The sequence below is a fragment of the Equus caballus genome, chromosome 13, assembly GCF_041296265.1.
Source record: "Equus caballus isolate H_3958 breed thoroughbred chromosome 13, TB-T2T, whole genome shotgun sequence".
NCBI classification, from domain to species: domain Eukaryota; kingdom Metazoa; phylum Chordata; class Mammalia; order Perissodactyla; family Equidae; genus Equus; species Equus caballus.
In genome coordinates, this window is record NC_091696.1 from 33,390,545 (window position 1) to 33,408,561 (window position 18,017).

Below are 18,017 nucleotides of genomic sequence, written 5' to 3' on the forward strand. Positions count from 1 at the left end.
ATTTTGCAGCTCCTCTCCCGATGAATATGGGTTAGCCATGTGATTTGCTTAGGCCAAAAGGATGACAGCAGATGTGACACATGAAGAGGTTGTAATAGTACTGTTACATTGAGGATTGCCTCTCTTGTGCTTGGAAGTCTGAGACCACTACGTGAATAAAGCCAAACCAGCCTGCTATAGGATGAGACACCACATGGAGGAAAACTAAGGTGCCTCAGTGGACCTGAGTGGACAGTGGACAGACATGAATGAGCCCCGCCAAGATCAGCCACACCTGGCCTCGACCACAAAAACCACTTGGCTGAGCCCAGTTCAAATTGCCAAATCCTAGGGTCCCAGAGTGAGCTAATAAAAGATGCCGATTCATTTCATCATATTCTCATAAAGGTCAGTGTCTTTCAGAAGTAGAGCTACAATGTAGCTTCACTCAACAAATATCTATTAAACCCCTACTATTACATGATAGGATTGTTCTAGGCAGTGATGATATAGCAACAACAACAAAAAAAAGATGAAAATATTCCTGCCTTCGTGAAGCTTGCAATCTAGGGGTAAGAGACAGAAATTTTTAAAATTACTGAGCATAATACACTGAACAACAGTAATAAGAGCTCTGGAGAAAAATAATAATAACGTATAACACTATGTTCCAGGCACCATTTAAATGAGGCTAGGCAGTGTTGAGAGGGGATGTAATATTAAACGAGAAAGCCAGACAAGACCTCTTTGAGAAGGTGACATTTGAGTAAAGATCTGAAGAAGGTGAGGGAATGAGTCTTATTGATATCTAGAGGAAGAGTCTTCCTGGGAGAGGGAACAGCAAGGGCAAAAGTGGGCTTCCAAGGGTGGGCCGGAGTCAGCAGAGAGTATCAGATTCAAATTTAGAGAAGTAAAAGGGGGCCAGACTGTGTAGGGCCTTCTGGGCTATATAAGGAGTCTTTTGTAGACTCTTGTAAAGTTCTAATTTTTTTTCCAAGTATGTGTGTTCCTTTCAAAACAACAATTTTAAAGAAATACATAGAGCAAAGACAAATAGTAATCCTGAGCTGCACTCCCAGATTCCAATATTCGTGGACTCAACATGCATTTTATCATAATCCCTGGCCACTGCATTCTTAGAGCTGCTGAAGCCTGCAGGAGAGTACCGTCATTTTTTGGTGCAGGCTACCCTCTGCTGTTAACTTTTGGATTAGCACCCACAAGCATCACCTGAAGACTCAAGGTCCCAGTAGAGAGGCAGATAACCAGTGATCAGAACACCCTCATATTCCGTTCCAGGAAGTTTGACCATCTCAGAAAACCCTTAATGGACAGGATAGGAGAAAACATCTCCCAAATATTCACACACACATTTTCTGTCCACATTTTATGCTTTTTAAAGGACTCAGATATTTACCCACTTGCTCACTTGATCCTCTGCAAACGTCTGTGGGGCGAGCTGTGTAGGCATTGTGAGCCCATTTTGCAGGTGAGAGAACTGAGACTTTGGGAGAGTGTGAAACTTGCACTCAGTCTCTTTAGCCAGGGCATGATAAAAACCAGGGTAAGAGTCAGGATTTTCCAACCCCTACTCCAGCACAGCTGAAGTGCAACAAAGGGGAGATGACTTGGTCAATGTCATACAAAGGTTAAGCAGGATAAAAATCCTGGCTAAAATCCAGGATGACTTGTCATCACTCCAACCAAGACTCCTTCTCATGTCCCTCCTGCCCTGCTCTGAGTGCCCATCACAGGTCCATAAGTGAGTCTCTAGTTTCAGATACGAAGGTTTTGCAGCTTTTGGCAGTGGGTAGAGAGGCAGGGGGAAGGCCAGGATCCGACTCATGGGCCCACATGACTCTGTACATTCTGGGTAGTATTTTCTAATCTTAACGTACGCTTCTTTCCTCAGTATCTCCTGTCCCCCTATCCATCTTCCCTTCTTAGGAAGTAGCAAAAGCTTTCTACAACCATGCCCTCAGGGTAGAACTGTGAAAGCAGAGATGCAAACAGAAAGAACAGTATGGATGCTCAGTTTTCTAGTTTTAAAAATAGGCTTTTGAAACTCACAGCAGAGGAAATTGTTTGAGAGAAAAGTTTGCTGACTTTCCAAAGCCTGGACTTGAGATATCAATAGCCAAGGCCCTGAAGGACTTAGGGCATGGGGTTGAGGCCCTAGACCATAGAATTGGAGAGTGAGGGATCGAGTTCTGCCCATCAAGGAGATAAAGCTGCTCTGGACTTAGAGGGCTGAGAGAAAGGCTGAGAGAAAGTAAGATTTAGTTACTAATTCTTGTCCTGCAGGAAGGGGCCTGCTCCTGCCCCACCTGCCCCAGCTAAGACTTGAGTGGATGGGATATGGAATACAGAACTCCCAGATCAGTGTGGAAAACCAGAGGTAAGAAGAGACCTATGTCCTTGCTTTGTGGGTGAAGTCCAGGATGGCAGCACGTCCCACAGTGGCTATACCCCCAGTCCCATTACCACCCCACCACCAGCATCAGCTTCATGCACAACAGAATAGAAATGGCAGGTGCAGGTGGTCAGCCTGGACCAAGGAGGCCAGGAACTTTCAACCCCCAGTGGATTCAGGAGACCATCTTAAGATTCCCACTCTCTCCTCCACCCAGGAAGGATCCATGGATAGCTGAGGAACAGCTGGTGGATCCAAGGAGGCCTTGAAGTTCAGCCAAGGATGACACAAAGGACACTTGAGAACTGATAAGCATGGGTCATCTTGGTGGGAGACAAAGGGGATAGACAAGAGTGAGTCTGGGTCACCAATGCTGTGGAACTTGGTGAGGCCCCCTGAAACACAGATGCAAAGGAGAGACAGAAAACGTGGAATTGATGGAGACAAATCTGAACTGACCAAGAAAAGCTTGAATTGGGAGAATCTAGCTTGAATTGACTAAGATTACATTCCTTCTTTCTGCACAGTGGGACTGAAAATAGAAATTAAGCTGGGGTATAAAAATAAAAGGAGGTGATGTGTTTGCGCATTGAAGTGTTGTAGCCTGAGAAATGCGTGCCCACTAAAAAGAAGGGAAATAGCACCAAAGTTGAACTCAAAAGACCTTCATTCTAGTCCTACCCTTCCCACTGCCATGGAGATTTTTAAGACGAATCTCTTCACCTTGTAGTTTCGGTTTCTTTGAGGTTCATGATACCTCAAGGTGTTTTGCTAAGGGTCCATGAACCAGGGAATGCAACCTTACTTGTAAACACTACTGTGACAAGCCACCAAAGGGATAAACATGACCCCCTCAAAAAAAAAAGAATCATTTGTGAGGCCCACTCTGAAGAAGGAGGTGACTGAAGGACTTTTTTGCTACTAGCAAACTACCTCTATGTTTCTCTACTGGTCTCTGGCAAACGTGAAGGCAATATTGATGAATGGTGGTGGTTTGCAAGTTTGGATATAAAAGCCAGGAGAGACCTAACTTGTCGGATCTAAGACAGGGAGCGAGAGGATGATTCTCAGGGATGGTGAGGGAGGAGGTGGCTGAAGCCTGCCACGCTGGAAGCTTCAGCCCAGGAGGAGCAGGCTAGGAGGCATCTTGCAGAAAGCTTTTTGTGAAGTTGTGTGCTGTATGGAGTGTCCTGTAAAATTCTCTGTCACTTCCCTACTAAATCTTCAGTAAGATCTGCATTGCTTACTAATGCTTAGGGATGCGTGTTTCTTTTTCAGGGGATGTGAAGAAATACCAAGTCCTGCTTTAACTGTACGACAAGGTGAAAATGAAATGGTCCATAGGGAGAAGCCAAGATACAGATTGTCTTAATATCCTTGTACTCAGGAAGTTCAAACTACACAGAGTGAAACAGCCTTATTCAAGAAATCATTCAACATAATTTGATAAATATGGTAAAGGCTATTCTAGAAATACATACAAAGTATTGTATGTACCCAGTGGAGGGAGAAACTAACTACCTGAGAAACTGAGGAACATTTCACAAAGTGAAAGGATAGTTGGGCAGATGAAGAAGTAAGAGAAAATCATTCTGTTAGAGCTAATAGAAACCATCGCCAGATAGTCATGTCTCTCTTGAATGCTGTGGATAACAAAGTAAAAGAGGGCAGAGTCTCAGGAAAACCTATTGGCTGAAATAAATGAATAGGCAATGAATAAGAGCACTAAAAAAATGAAAAGAAAGCATAATCCACATTATTATGGTGAGACTGAATTAACTAAAAAAAAGTATGAAACACTAAATATTAAGTACTAAGCAAAGAGAAGTTTATGTTCATGATGGCAAACTACAACGCATGGGAAGAGCTAAACCAATCATGAACGTCCATATACCAAATATCAGGGCTTCACAATGCTTACAGCAAAAACAGCAGAAACTATAAGGAGAATTGCACAAAACACAATGGCAGTAAGCATTCATTCAGTTTTCTTAGCCCAAGACAGATCAGGTAGATGAAATATAAGTAAGCATATAGAATTTACAAATAAAACAATTAATGAAGTTGAGCTAATAAATATAGGCATAAACATGAAGATGGATATTCAGTCAAAAACTATTTATTGGGCAACTATTATGTGCCCGACATTATTCTAGGTCCTCAAGGTAGGAGTGAAGAAAACAGAAATAAATCCCTGTGCTTATGGGACTTAAAACACAGTGCAGAAAAAAAGGACATATGATCATTGGGCTAAGGTGAGGTCTGCCAGGTTTCTCCACTATAAAATTACTATTTTTCTTTTTGTAAATAATAAGCTTCCTTTTGGGAGATTCTCTGAGATTATGTAAATGTCCTGTTTCTCATCACACATTTACTTACTAGTTTTAGCATCTATTGATGATTCTTGCCTGAAACAATTATTACTGTGGTCATTGCCCAGTGGTGATTTTCTAATTCCCTCATTGTTTCTACATTTACTAGCTGGAATTCTACTGTAAATAAATGGTTTCTCTCCTCCCCATTTATTTATTTATCCACATGGTTACTTAAATCTATATAGATTCATGGATTCTTATTTTATTCTATCATTATTTATTTTGTTGTTCAAATTGTCCCAGATTTGGCCAGTGGGGCCCCTTAAAACTGGCTCCTCAGTCCTTTTCACATGTCCCCATCAGTTGAGTGATTCCTTGCTTTGTGGTACAAGATATTCCAGGCTGATGTTGTACTTTCCCTGCCCTTGCCCTGGAATCAGCCATTCCTCCAAGAAGCCTGGATTCCATTTATTGGAGAATGGTTTTCAGACACCAAGATATGCGTACTAGGCGTGCTCATTGTTACTGGAGTGTCATTGCTTCTAGGCCACCTCAGACACAGATAGATAGATAGATAGATAGATGGATAGATAGATAGATAGATAGATAGATGGAGGGATGGATGGATAGATAGATACATAGATAGATACATAGATAGATACATACATACATACACACATACATTTATTTCTGCATTTATCTACCCATATTTAAAATCATGAATTCACACTGATAGGTTCAGTTCCAATCCAACACTGCTGTGTTTATTCTAGCCTTTCCTTTTCTCACATTTTCCCCTTTTCTGGTGGTTAAGAAACCTGTCTCTTGTTATCCATAATATATTTCCTTACTAGGATACACATAAAATAGTTTCAGATCATTAATGTTTTTAAATACCAAACATTCTGAGGACTTAGATTTCTGAAATATAAAAAGACTATGGATTGGTCTTTTTGACTTAAAAAAGAGAGAGAAAGAGGGGAGAAAAGTATAGCCCAACCATGCATTGAACAAAGGTACCAGAGGTATAAAAACAGGTCTTTCCAACAAACCAGCAAGAAACCCCAAGTTCACAGATGAGAACCCCACATTTGAATGCTAGTTTAACTGAACATAAAATTCGAAGTTCTAATTTATTTTGCCTCACAAATTTGAAAATACTGATTAAATTCTCTTCTAGGGACTTTGAGATTTATCCTCCATGTTTCTTAACTTTTCTCTCATAATTTCTTTCCTTTTTGTTGTCCTTTTATGCTGCATGCTGGAAGAAACCATCACAGATTTTATTTTCAACAGTGTCTTTTCAATGATTTAATCTATCTTGAGTTATTTACATTAGTTTGCTTAGTTTAAGATCTTTAATGGTTCTTTTTTCATATTAGCCTGTAAAATGTTTTATGAATGTTATTTCTTGTCTAATAACTCCTAAAATACGAGTTATGCTTATTTTAAAGTCTTTACTTTCCATATTAGGGTCCAAGTATGAAGCCAACTCAAATGTGGAATGATTCTGAGCAATCGACGGATTCTAAGAAAAGATAATCCATTTCATTTTAATAGTCTGGAACACTTAACTTCAAGCCACATAAGATCATGTTGTGTTTTCTACATGTCCAATCAAACTATTTGGCTTGGCAATGAAAGATATTTATACTATCATAATATTGTAAGTGGTGTTTATTCATTTTCAATTTCCGTACTAACCCTATTAGCAAAATGTAAATGTTATAAACCCTATAATGCACAGAAGTTGGTAGGCAGAGGGAAGTAAAAACTGTAGGAGTACTAATTACCACGTCTTCAATAGTATTAAGAGATAATGTCTAAAGATAACAAGACAAGATAGTAAAGTTTAAAGATCATATTGATGTTATAGGAGTAAGTGCTAGAACTACAAACAATAAAGCAGCTATTTAAATTTGGTGGTAGGATTTTAAGACCATTCCTTAACTTTCAAAATAGAGCATCAATAAATACTATCTGTATATGACAAACAAAAAAGTAAAAGTATAAAAATATTATTTGCTATGGAAGTAACAACCAGAATAATTAAAAAAGAGAAATGGTTTAAAAGTAGATTATTCTGGGGAGTGGAACAAGAGGTGGGAAGTCTGGAATTGAAAGACTTTTGCTTTCCATGTTACGCCTTTCTGTATTGCTTAGCTATTTTTTTCATGTTTGTGCTCTAATTTAGTAATGATTTTTTAATGTGTTAAAATATTATGGAAACCACTGAAGAATAGAACAAGATCTATAAGTTCCAAAACCCAATGTGGAAAAAATGAACCAGAGAAACGCAATCAATGCAACAACATGCAGGAGAAGGGAGGGGGGCAAAGAATAAGGTAGTGTAATAAACAAAAAACATTAACCATGATGGGAAAAAAAGATACAGAACTCTTAAAAGGCAAATTAACCGGAAGGTAAATCTATTGTATTAAACGAGAGAAACATATTAATTTAAGAAATAAATTTACAAAGGGTTTGGATATAATACGTATGTCATGTTAATAGAAATAAAATTAAGTTGTGAATTCAGGGAGGACCTTAGGAGAAAAAAACTTGACAAGGAGATGAGAGAAAGAGGATTGTAAACTCTTGAGGCCACAGGAGTGAGGTGAGTCCAAACCATACCAGAGTTTAGGCAGGTACAGGAGGATGACAACTGTGACTAAAGGGGCCAGGGCCATGTCTGATCACTCCATTAGACAGCGTTATGGGCTAAATTGCAAAATCCTTATGTTCAAGTCCTAACCCCTAGGACCTCAGAATGTGACTCTATTTGGGGATAGGGCCTTTAAAGAGGTAAAAAGTTAAAATGAGGTCATTAGAGTGGGCCCTAATCCAATATGACTGGTGTCCTTCTAAGCAGAGGGACTCTGGACTCAGACACACACGGGGGAAGACGATGTGAAGGCACAGGGAGAAGACGGCCATCTACAAGTCAAAAAGAGACGCCTCAGAAGAAACCAACCCTGCTGACACCTTGGTCTCAGACTTCTAGCCTCCGGGACTGTGAAAAAATAAATGTCTGTTGTTCAAGCCCCTCTGTGGTAGTTTGTTATGGCAGCCTTAGCAAACTAATACAGAGGGTCTCCTCTTCTTGATAATCGTATTATAATTGGAAAAATCACATGCAAATAAAATGAACAGCATAAACAGTAATTATAGGCAGAACAGCCAATGGTCTAGTCAGTTCCACTTTGGCAGAAGGTCTCGGAGTCGTATGGCAGGTTTGTGAGTAATTAGCAAAGGATGAGAGTGAGAGATGGGTTTGGGATGAAAATTCAAGGAATTGGGCTGAAGCTGGAAGCTCAGGAAATTCATGACTACTGCAGTCCTACTCTACCTTTCACTGACAGGGTCATAACTTAGGTAGACAATGTTGGTAAATCCTCACTGCCTAATCCTTCCATCTGATGACCACTGATCACCGGAAGGAAACACCTGCCCAAGTAAAAGCAGGGCTCCTTCTCCCGATGGCTAGCTAGCAGTAGGACAGCTCTCTGCTTTGTTTGCTTTTCTTATTTCTTGCTGCTGTTACCAAGAAAGACCGGGCCTGATGAAAGAAATTAGGATATATAGACGGGAGTCAACAAACTACATCAATAATCTCCAATTAAAAGACAAAGACTCAAAGTAAGGATAGGCAAATAGATCAATGGAACAGAACAGAGTCCAGGAACAGACCCACACATATTCAATCCACTTATTTTCAACAAAGGTGTCAAGTCAACGCAATGAAGAAAGATGAATTTTTAATAAATGGTGCTGGAACAATTGGCTATCCATATAGGAAAAAATATAAAAGAACCTCCACCTCTGCCTCACTCCACACACAAAAGTGAATTTGAAATGGATCATAGACCAAAATGCAAAAGGCACAAAGCCCAATTTTAAAAAGGGCAAAACACTTGAACAGAAATTTCATGTGCCAATAAGCACATGAAAATGTGCTCAATGTCGTTAGTCATCAGGGAAATGCAAAGACAGAAGACAATTGTTTTTAAGTCCTGCCACCCAGCTACTGGCTGTACATTCTTAAAATAAAAATACCATCCTAATAAGCGTGAGAAATAAAAATGACAGAAAACAAACACCCTCACTCATCACTGCTAAGAACACTAATTGGCACAGCTTTTTCAGAAAGCAATCAGGCAGAATTTAACATCCTTTTACATGCAATAACCTCTGACCCAGTGATAACAGTTGTAGAAATAACCTAAAGAAAACTCACCCTGTGCACAAAGATGCATGTACAAAATTGTTTGGAAGAGTGAAAATTTGGAGACTCTCTAAAATGCCCACTAGTATGGGGAGTGACTAAGTAAGCTATGGTGCATCCATTACTCATATGATAGATGCAATTGTTAAAATAACAAGGTAGGCATATTTTCTGATACGGAGCAGGCGCCAAGATACACAGACCTATTGCTAAGTAAAAAGAAGGCAGTCATTAAACAATGGAAATGGTCCTATTTATACTGTGAACAACTTAAGTGAAGATGTACATTTTTGTAAATAAAGGCAAAGGTAAATTTCCGGAAAGATACACACCAGAACATAATAGTAATTACCTCTGTGCACACAGAGAGCAAGGATACCTTTCATCACCTTTTACTCTATTTCTGGGTTATCTGAATTGTTTACAATGAGGATAAATTTACTGTTACCTATGTAATTAAAAGCAAATAATAAAAGCTGCTTTTTAAAGTACTGAATATTAATTATTAATAGAACTAACATTTACAGGGTTATGTCCACACTCTGCGCTAAACGCCTCACATACATTATCTCATTTAATCCCATGAAACGGGTACTGGCACTCAATATGTAAGGAAGTTGAAGCTTAGATAGTTTAAGTTAGTGGTACTCAACAGTACCTTAAAATCATCTGAGGAGCTTCTTAAAAAAATTCTGATGGGACTGGCCCCATGGCAAAGCGGTCAAGTTTGCATGCTCTGCTTCAGCGGCCCAGGGTTTGGCCATTCGGATCCTGGGCACGGCCACGGCACCATTCACCAAGCCACGCTGAGGTGGCATCCCACATGCCACAACTAGAAGGACCTACAACTAGAATATATAACTGTGTACTGAGGGACTTTGGGGAAGAGAAGAAGAGGAAGGAAAAAAAAAAAAGAAGATTGGCAACAGATGTTAGCTCAGGTACCAATCTTTAAAAAAAAAAAATTCTGATGATTGGGCCTCATCCCAGATCTCCTGAATCAGAATCTCTGTAGGTGGGGTCCAAGCATCTGTATTTTGTAAAAGACCCCTGGAAGGGATTCTAATGTGCAGCAAGGGGTGAGAACCAACGGTTGACATTGATTCTAATTGTTAGGTCACATTGCTAGCAAATGGGAGAGCAGAGGCTGGAATTCAGGGTGACACTGCCACTTCATACACAGATGATACAGATATAGATATAAAAATATAGATGATATAGATGTAAGCATAGATATACATATTGAATACATGTATATTTTTCCAATTACTGATGAAGAACATCTCAGGTATAAAGTGGATCATGCACTGTTTCCTCTTTTGCTCCTTTGGTATGCCCCTCCTCTGTTTCTGCTTTCTGCAGTGGTCGCTGAAACTCCCAAGGAGTGATACTCCAAAGATTTAACAACCAGACAGCACGGGCCCTGACCAATCAGAATGGACCCTGGACTTAGCACTGGCGCAAGATTCAAGCTTTAACCTTTCCATCACTGGATCTTGAAAAGGTGACGGGTTTCCCAGGGAAAGCAGCAGTGGGGTGCCACTCAGCAGACTCAAGACAGCAGCTGTTGACTAACTGGTATGGAAATAGTTCAGTATTTTAACAAATAGTACAGTAGTGCCAGTGTCTGCCTGTGCCTAGACAGAGGGCTGAGTATTATATTTTTTTTTAGTATTTTTTAAAGGTTGCTCTAAGACGGTCTGAAATAGGCAACTATTTCGTGCCTCTACCCAAAGACTGCTTCTTGAGTGTTGGGAGGAAAAGGAAGAGCCTGGCAAGAAGGCTGTGATCCACAACGGGCTGCCCCCACCAGCTGTTATGTGCCTGGCAGCCCCCAGTCTCAGCCCTACTCATTCCCAGCTCTGAGGGGGTTTGTCACTTTGCTGTTATTGCCACATTTCCATCCAGAAGTGGCAGTTCCAGTTGTGTTTCCCAGGTAATTTCTGAGATGCTAATTGCCACCTGCTGATTTCCTGTAAACACTGTACTGTACACACGTGATTAATCAGAGCCGTGGACTGTTCTAAGGAAGAGTGTATGCACGCATATGTGTGTGTGTGTGCACGAGCGATTCATTACTGTGGCGGATTTAAATCACAGGCAGTGTTTGCTCACATAGCTGCATTAGCAAAATGGCAGGGAAAACAAAATTACAAAATACCATAAACTGCAAGTTCACAGACTGTAAAAACAACAACTCGAGTCAGCCCGATAATTCACTGACTAAATTCTAGAACCGAGCGGCGGGAAGGCAGCATCTCTAAAGGAGAATTTGAATCATACGTGCTTGTGTTTCTCGGAGAAACCAAACCTGAAAACATTTTCAAAGATTTTTGGTGAAGTACGTTCTCTTTACATTCAAGATCGACCTTGTGCTAGCTCTTTCAGTGACTACCTGTAAGATCCGTGCAAATTATCTGGACCTTCAAACCTCCATTTCCTCGTCTGTAAAATAGAGGTGATAATTTCTAAGTCACCTGAGAGAACATGCCAAATACTTATTTAGTACATTCGTCAGAACTGTTGGGGTTATAAGTGACAGAAATTTAATTCAAAATGGCTTAAGAAAAACAAGAAATTTATTGGCTCAAAACCCAAAAAGACCAGGGGCTCTGGCTTCAGGTGCCATTGGATCTAGGGGCTCAAATAATGACTTCAGGACTCTATGGCACCCTCCCCATTCTTTGGCTCTGCCTTCCTGTGTGTGGACCTCATTCTCAGACAGCCTCTACTTATGACAAGCTAATAGACTAGCCAACAGCTCCACACATATATCTTATCTTCTCAGCAACCGCAGAAAACTGGTGTAGATAGCACCTCAATTGGGAAAACGACCCACTAGCCCATTCTCAGGCCACAGTTTGGGTAGGGTTAAGTGTCTATTCACTGAGAACTCTCAAATTCCAGAGATATGCACATAGCCAGCCACATACATGAAGAAACAGCCAGACCTGTAACTCCAAAATCAAACAAGACAGTTTGAAGGGCAGCCAGCCCAACCTGACAGTGTTTGTAAGGGCAGAAATCGAGGGTTCCAACTTCAGGAGCTGAATCCCAGGATTGAGACTCAACCTTCCATATAAGCAGATGTGCTGAGTGACAAGGGAGAGAGAAGTTTGCTCAACTCAGAAGGAGGTGGTCAGCCCTTCCTACACAGGCTCACACAGGATGAGTTCTTTTCAGTCCTAGGCCAACAGTGGAAAGGGCGTAGTTCACAGATTCAAACCCAGGTATATCAGACCAAGGTAATCATTTGCCATTTTCTGTTTCCAAGACTCTATGAAAGCTGACAGTATTTCCACAAAAAATTCTCATAGTATTCCAATCAGTGGTATAGAAGGCATAGAACCCATTGCTCCAGCTAGTCACCTAGCCCCTTTATCCTGTCCCCACTAGTGGGGCAAGATGGGGTCCTCTGCCCCTTCATTTCCAGTGTCCCTCCTGCTCAACTTCTCCCCTGATGTGAAGAGGGTCTTTTAGTGTGATAATGCATCAAAGCTATCCTAAGAGCATTGATCAATATTAGCCACAAGCGTTTGATGGTCTTCAGGTATCCTGCTCTGAAAAATGTGAGGGGTCCCGCCTGGTGGCACAGTGGTTAAGTTCACACATTCTGCCTCAGTGGTCCGGGGTTTGCTGGTTCGAATCCCAGGTGCAGACCTATGCATTGCTTGGCAAGCCATGCTGTGGTAGGCGTCCCACATATAAAGTAGAGGAAGAGGGGCACAGATGTTAGCTCAGGGCCAGTCTTCCTCAGCAAAAAGAGGAGGATTTGCAGCAGTTAGCTCAGGGCTAATCTTCCTCAAAAAAAAAAAATGTGAGCACTCAGGGAAAATGGGTCTTATGAGGACATATAAAGACAAGGTGCAAGAGAAGGCTACAGTTCTTGTTAGAAAAGAATGGAGGGATGAAGATCAAGATAAGGGGAATTCCTGGTTTCCATGAAAGGCGAACTTTGCCTGACTGAAAGGTAATACACATAAAACAAAGGAAATGTTGGTAGCAGCCACCGGACTCAGAATCTATTCCTGACTAGCTATGAGGAGCACTGAAGTCCTTTCTATAATGAACTGAGCTTATTCACGTTTCCAGTCAGTGGGTTAAAGTAACAGAGTTAGATACAGCATAAAGTGAAGGTGAGGAGCACAGACTCTGGATTCAGACCACCTGGATGTGCATCTAGGATCCTCCGCTCTGTCGGTAGAACACCTTGGGCATGTTACTTCTCTGTGCCTCCATTTCCTTGTTGGTAAATGAGGATAATAATTGCATCTGTCTCCCAATGTCGGCATGAGAAGGAAACTGGTCTATATATATATATAAACTAATTAACACCAAACCTGGCTCATAATAATCACTGAATACATATTAGCTATTATACAAGCAGCAGCCTGGAATCCCTTCCTTTAGGGAACTCCCTTGTCTTCATGTACATGGTTGATTGGGTAAGTACCCCATGACGAGTGTTGGGTCTCTCTATGAAATTAGAGGCTAAGTTGGGGTACTCAATAGGGGTGTGGCTTGTACCCAAGGAATTTTGTTATCCTTACAAACTGCTACTTGCTTTTGCTGCACTTGATTTTCTGATTGGGAGGGATTTTTCTTGTTTTGCAGTGTTGGAGCAAGCTCTCCCATTGGTTTACTCCGAAAACGAGGAAAGGTCTGCAGCATACATTTCTTGCCCTAGGCTGCAAAGACTTAATGCAGTCAATTACAGGAGGTGAGCTAGGTAGGTCACACAAGGGCATAACTGGATATCACTCTTTGCTAATAACTAGAAAGAAGCGTCACAAAGCAGGCACTGGGGTCAGTTAACAGGTATTCCCAGAACTCCAGAGGCAAAGACTACTTAGAACTCAGGAGGGTTATCCACGCATCAGAGATGGGGGTGGATATTAGACTACAGGCTGCTCAAGCAAATTTTGCCAAAAGGCATGCTTGCAGCTGCTGCAGCCCAGGGTATCTTGTCAATACATTCTTTACCTTCTGGCATTTCCAACCTCCCTCTCCTTCACCAATTATCTGCTCGGGTCACTCTGATCCATTAAATGTACTCTATTCTCACCCACCTCTAGAATTCCTTTTCTTTGTCAAGTCAATTCTTGCTCATTCCTCAAGCTTAACTAAATTTCAATCTCCTCCATGAAGTTTGCTTTGATCACTTCCAAATCCCTTGAACTGAGCTCTCATTACCTGATACAATCATGTGAAATTATGTCCTGTCTTATGACACCTCTTATACTAGGGCCTAGTAGGAGAGTGAACATCCATTGGTTTTAACTGTATAGCAACCTTTTTTCCTTCTTCTGGTAGTAACACTTACCCAATTTTTTCTTTGAGACAAAAAAGCCATTCTAAGCTCATGGTCCATGTGGTTCAGAAGGCTCTGCTCCAGGGATGGACATGTGACTCAGGCCTGATTGATCAAGTACTCTATCCTCTGGTCACAATGATTGGTTCAGGGCTGACCACATGACCCAAGTCAACCCTATGAGCATCAGCCCCAGGACTTTTGCTGAAACTATTGACAAAAAGGGGAAGGGGGTACTCTCTTTCAAAAGACCAGCAGTCACCATAAGATAGACAGAACCTTCCTGAAAATAAGGCCAGTTCAGAAGTAAGCAAAGCCAAATAAAGAAAGAAATGCCTAAGGACACAATCTGGATCTCTGAATATAGCTATGCCTGAACCTACACTTTCCCTGGACATTTCAGTTATTTGAGACAATGAATTCCCTTTATTCATTCATTTAACAAATATTTATTAAAACCTACTGTGTGCCAGGCACTGTTCTAGACACTAGAATACACCAGATAACACTTTTTTTAACTTAATATGGTCTTCACTCACAACTGAAATAGCCCTGGTCAAGAAAGACTTCATGTTGCTTAATTCCTGCATTGTTATTTAATATCCTTCATGTGGATGCCTCTTTCTCCCAAGTAGATCATAAATTCATTAAGAATACAGATCCCATATTATATTTCTCTGTATATCCACTGTGATATGTACATAGTAAATAATTAACAAATTATTTGTTAAGTCAATAAATAACGGCTACATTTATTGGGAATTACCACTGGTGCTGTTGATTCAAATAGCATAGCTCAGAAGAAATGTCTAAGGAGATTCACCAGTTAATTCTGATTAGAGCACAAACATGGCATGATAATGGAATCAAAATCAATCCACAAAAAATGTATCAGAGCATTTAATTATGACATCAGAACATATGCATGTGCCTCCCTCTGCTTCCAGTCCATATTCTTAGAAATGACCCAAGGAAAGATATTGTTAAATAATAAATACATAACTGATGAAAACCAAGAAAAGGTGCAGCAATGGGCCATAAATTCTGAACAGAAGAAAAAGAGCTAAAGATAAATGCAGGAAGGGATTGCTTGTGAAGATGCGAGTGGTTCTGGGGTGGTCCAAATTCAGAATAGGAAGCAGTGGGTAGTGAATGGTGAACGGAGTAATTGCAGAACTGAGTTTAGAGCAATTGGGTGGTCAACTCATTTATTGAGACTCTTATGCCACTAGAGAGTAGGCAGCAACTACTTTTTCCTATAGAATAAAGCAGCGACTATGGACACAAAGGAAGACACAGATACCAAAAGTATCTTGCGACTCCCAGGAGATATGGGAAACACTCAAACCAGAAGAAAAGCTACCAGCTCATGCTACCTGGCAGCATACTCAGTCTCTTCTAACAACTGAAGATAAGCTGATATAATCAAAATCATCATCAAGAGGTGAATATTGAATGGCAATTTCAAATATGAGAGGTGGGAAGGACAAGAATCCCCAAACACATTGCAAAATCTAATCTAATAGTCCTTTCTCTATCCTCCGTTTAATCTCTCAACAGCCTTTAATAAAAATGGCCACTCCCTTCTTGCAACACTTGCTTTCCTTGACTGCCATGACACAACACTCTAGTGGTTTTCCTTTTACTTCTCTGGTGACCTCTAATTAGCCGTCTATACTAGATTCTTCTATTAGTCTGCCAGCACTGCTATAACAAAATACCACAAACTGAGTGGCTTAACAGAAATTTATCATTTCACAGATCTGGAGGCCAGAAGTCCAAAATCGAGATGTCAGCATGGTCATCCTCCCTCTAAAGGCTCCAGGGAAGTTTCTGTTCCAGGCCTCTCTCCCAGCTTCTGGTAGTTCTTTGGCTTGTGGTAGCATAACTCCAATCTTCACATGGAGTTCTTCCTGCATGTGTATCTATTTTCAAATTTTCCCTTTTTATAAGGATACCAGTCACACTGGATTAGGGGCTGATTCTACTCCAGTATGACCTCATCTTAATTTGACTAATTACATCTGCAACAATCATATTTCCAAATAAGGTCACATTCTGAGGTCCCAGGGTTAGGACTTCAACATATGCATCTTGAGGGAACACAATTTAACCCCTAACAACTCTCCTCCTCTACTGTCTGCTTGATGATGGGGTGCTGGAGGTCACAGGCCTACCTTCTCTCCCCTTCTATATCTATACTCTTTCCCTATATGTTTTCATCAAATCTGATGGCTTTGAACATATGCTGATGACCTACAAATTTATATCTCTACCCCTGGCCTCTCCCTTGAGGTCTACCCAACTGTCTCCTTGACACTTACATATTTAAAAGAGACCTCAAAATTATTGTGTCCAAGACGGAATTAATGATTTTCCCCACCACCACTTCACTCCAACAAACAGGCCCCTACCAGTTCTCCCCATATCAAAAACCGTAGTGTCATCAACCCAGTTGCTCAAATTAAAAACCTAGGAGCCATCTTCAATCCCTCCCTTTCTCTTATGCTCCAAAACCAAGTTATTACAAGTCCTGACAGTTCTGCATTCAAAATATATGGAACACATCCATTTCTCTCCACCTCTATTGTCACACTCAAGTCCAAGCCATCATCACCTTTTGCTAGAACTAAATCTACAGGCCCAGAGCTGGTCACTCTTCCTTTACTCTTACTTCCCCCTACTCTTGCCAAGACACTTTCAACCTCATCCAGTGTGATTTTGTTAAAGCATACATCAGATCATGTCACAGCTTAAAATCCTTAAATGCCAATCTTTAGAATCAATTACAACACCTTACCACGGCCCACAGGGCTCTTTCAACGTGGCCTGGCCCCCGCCTGCCTCTGTGATTTACTCTGGTTCCATCCCTCCCCTTGCTCATTATGCCCCAGCCACAATGGTCTCCTTTCAGTTTGGAGAACACTTCACACTATTTCCCACTTCAAGGTCTTGACATACACTTGCTATTTCTAGGAATGCTCTTCCACTCTGCACATTCATAGTTCCTGCTTATCCTGCAGACTCCTGCTCAAACAGCAAACCTTAGGGAAACTTTTCCCTGATCAAACTTTCTAAAGAAACCCTTGCCCAGTTACTGTCTGTCCCATCATCCTATTTATTTACCTCTTGGTATTTACAACAACAAATGGCAATTATCCTGTTTATTTATATGCTTACTTGTATATTATGTGTCTCCTTCTCCAATCTCCACTAGAATATAAGCTCCTTAAGGGCAGGGATGTCTTTCATCACTTTGTCTTCAGTATTCAATACTTTACCTGAAACATAATTAGCTTCTATATATGTATTTAATGGATAAGTGGATGCACACAAAAATTACTAGATCCTAGAAATCATCTTCTTCAAATCCCTGTATGCAAAGTACTCTATCATCACACTATTTCCATAGTGACTATAGCCCAGGGGTCTATATGGTAGAGAACTCTTTCTCGCAGAAACAGAGAGATGCCCCCATTTTCCGACAGCAATGGGTACACTTTCCATTGTCTTCATCACAAAAAGTCCAAAATTCCCTCCAACCTGTGCACACAACTTCATTTCCCACCATATCCTTCCCCCATACTAAGTTCATGGCACACTCAACTTCTTACCATTACATGAAAATACCACTCATGCTCATGATGTTACTTCTCTTTGGAATGTCTTTCTTCCCCCTCCTACTAAACATCCTTCAAGGTTTCCTCTATAAAGCTTTTTCTGGTAGCCAGAGGGGCAATTACTCTGTACTGTCACAGGTCTTTATGCATATCT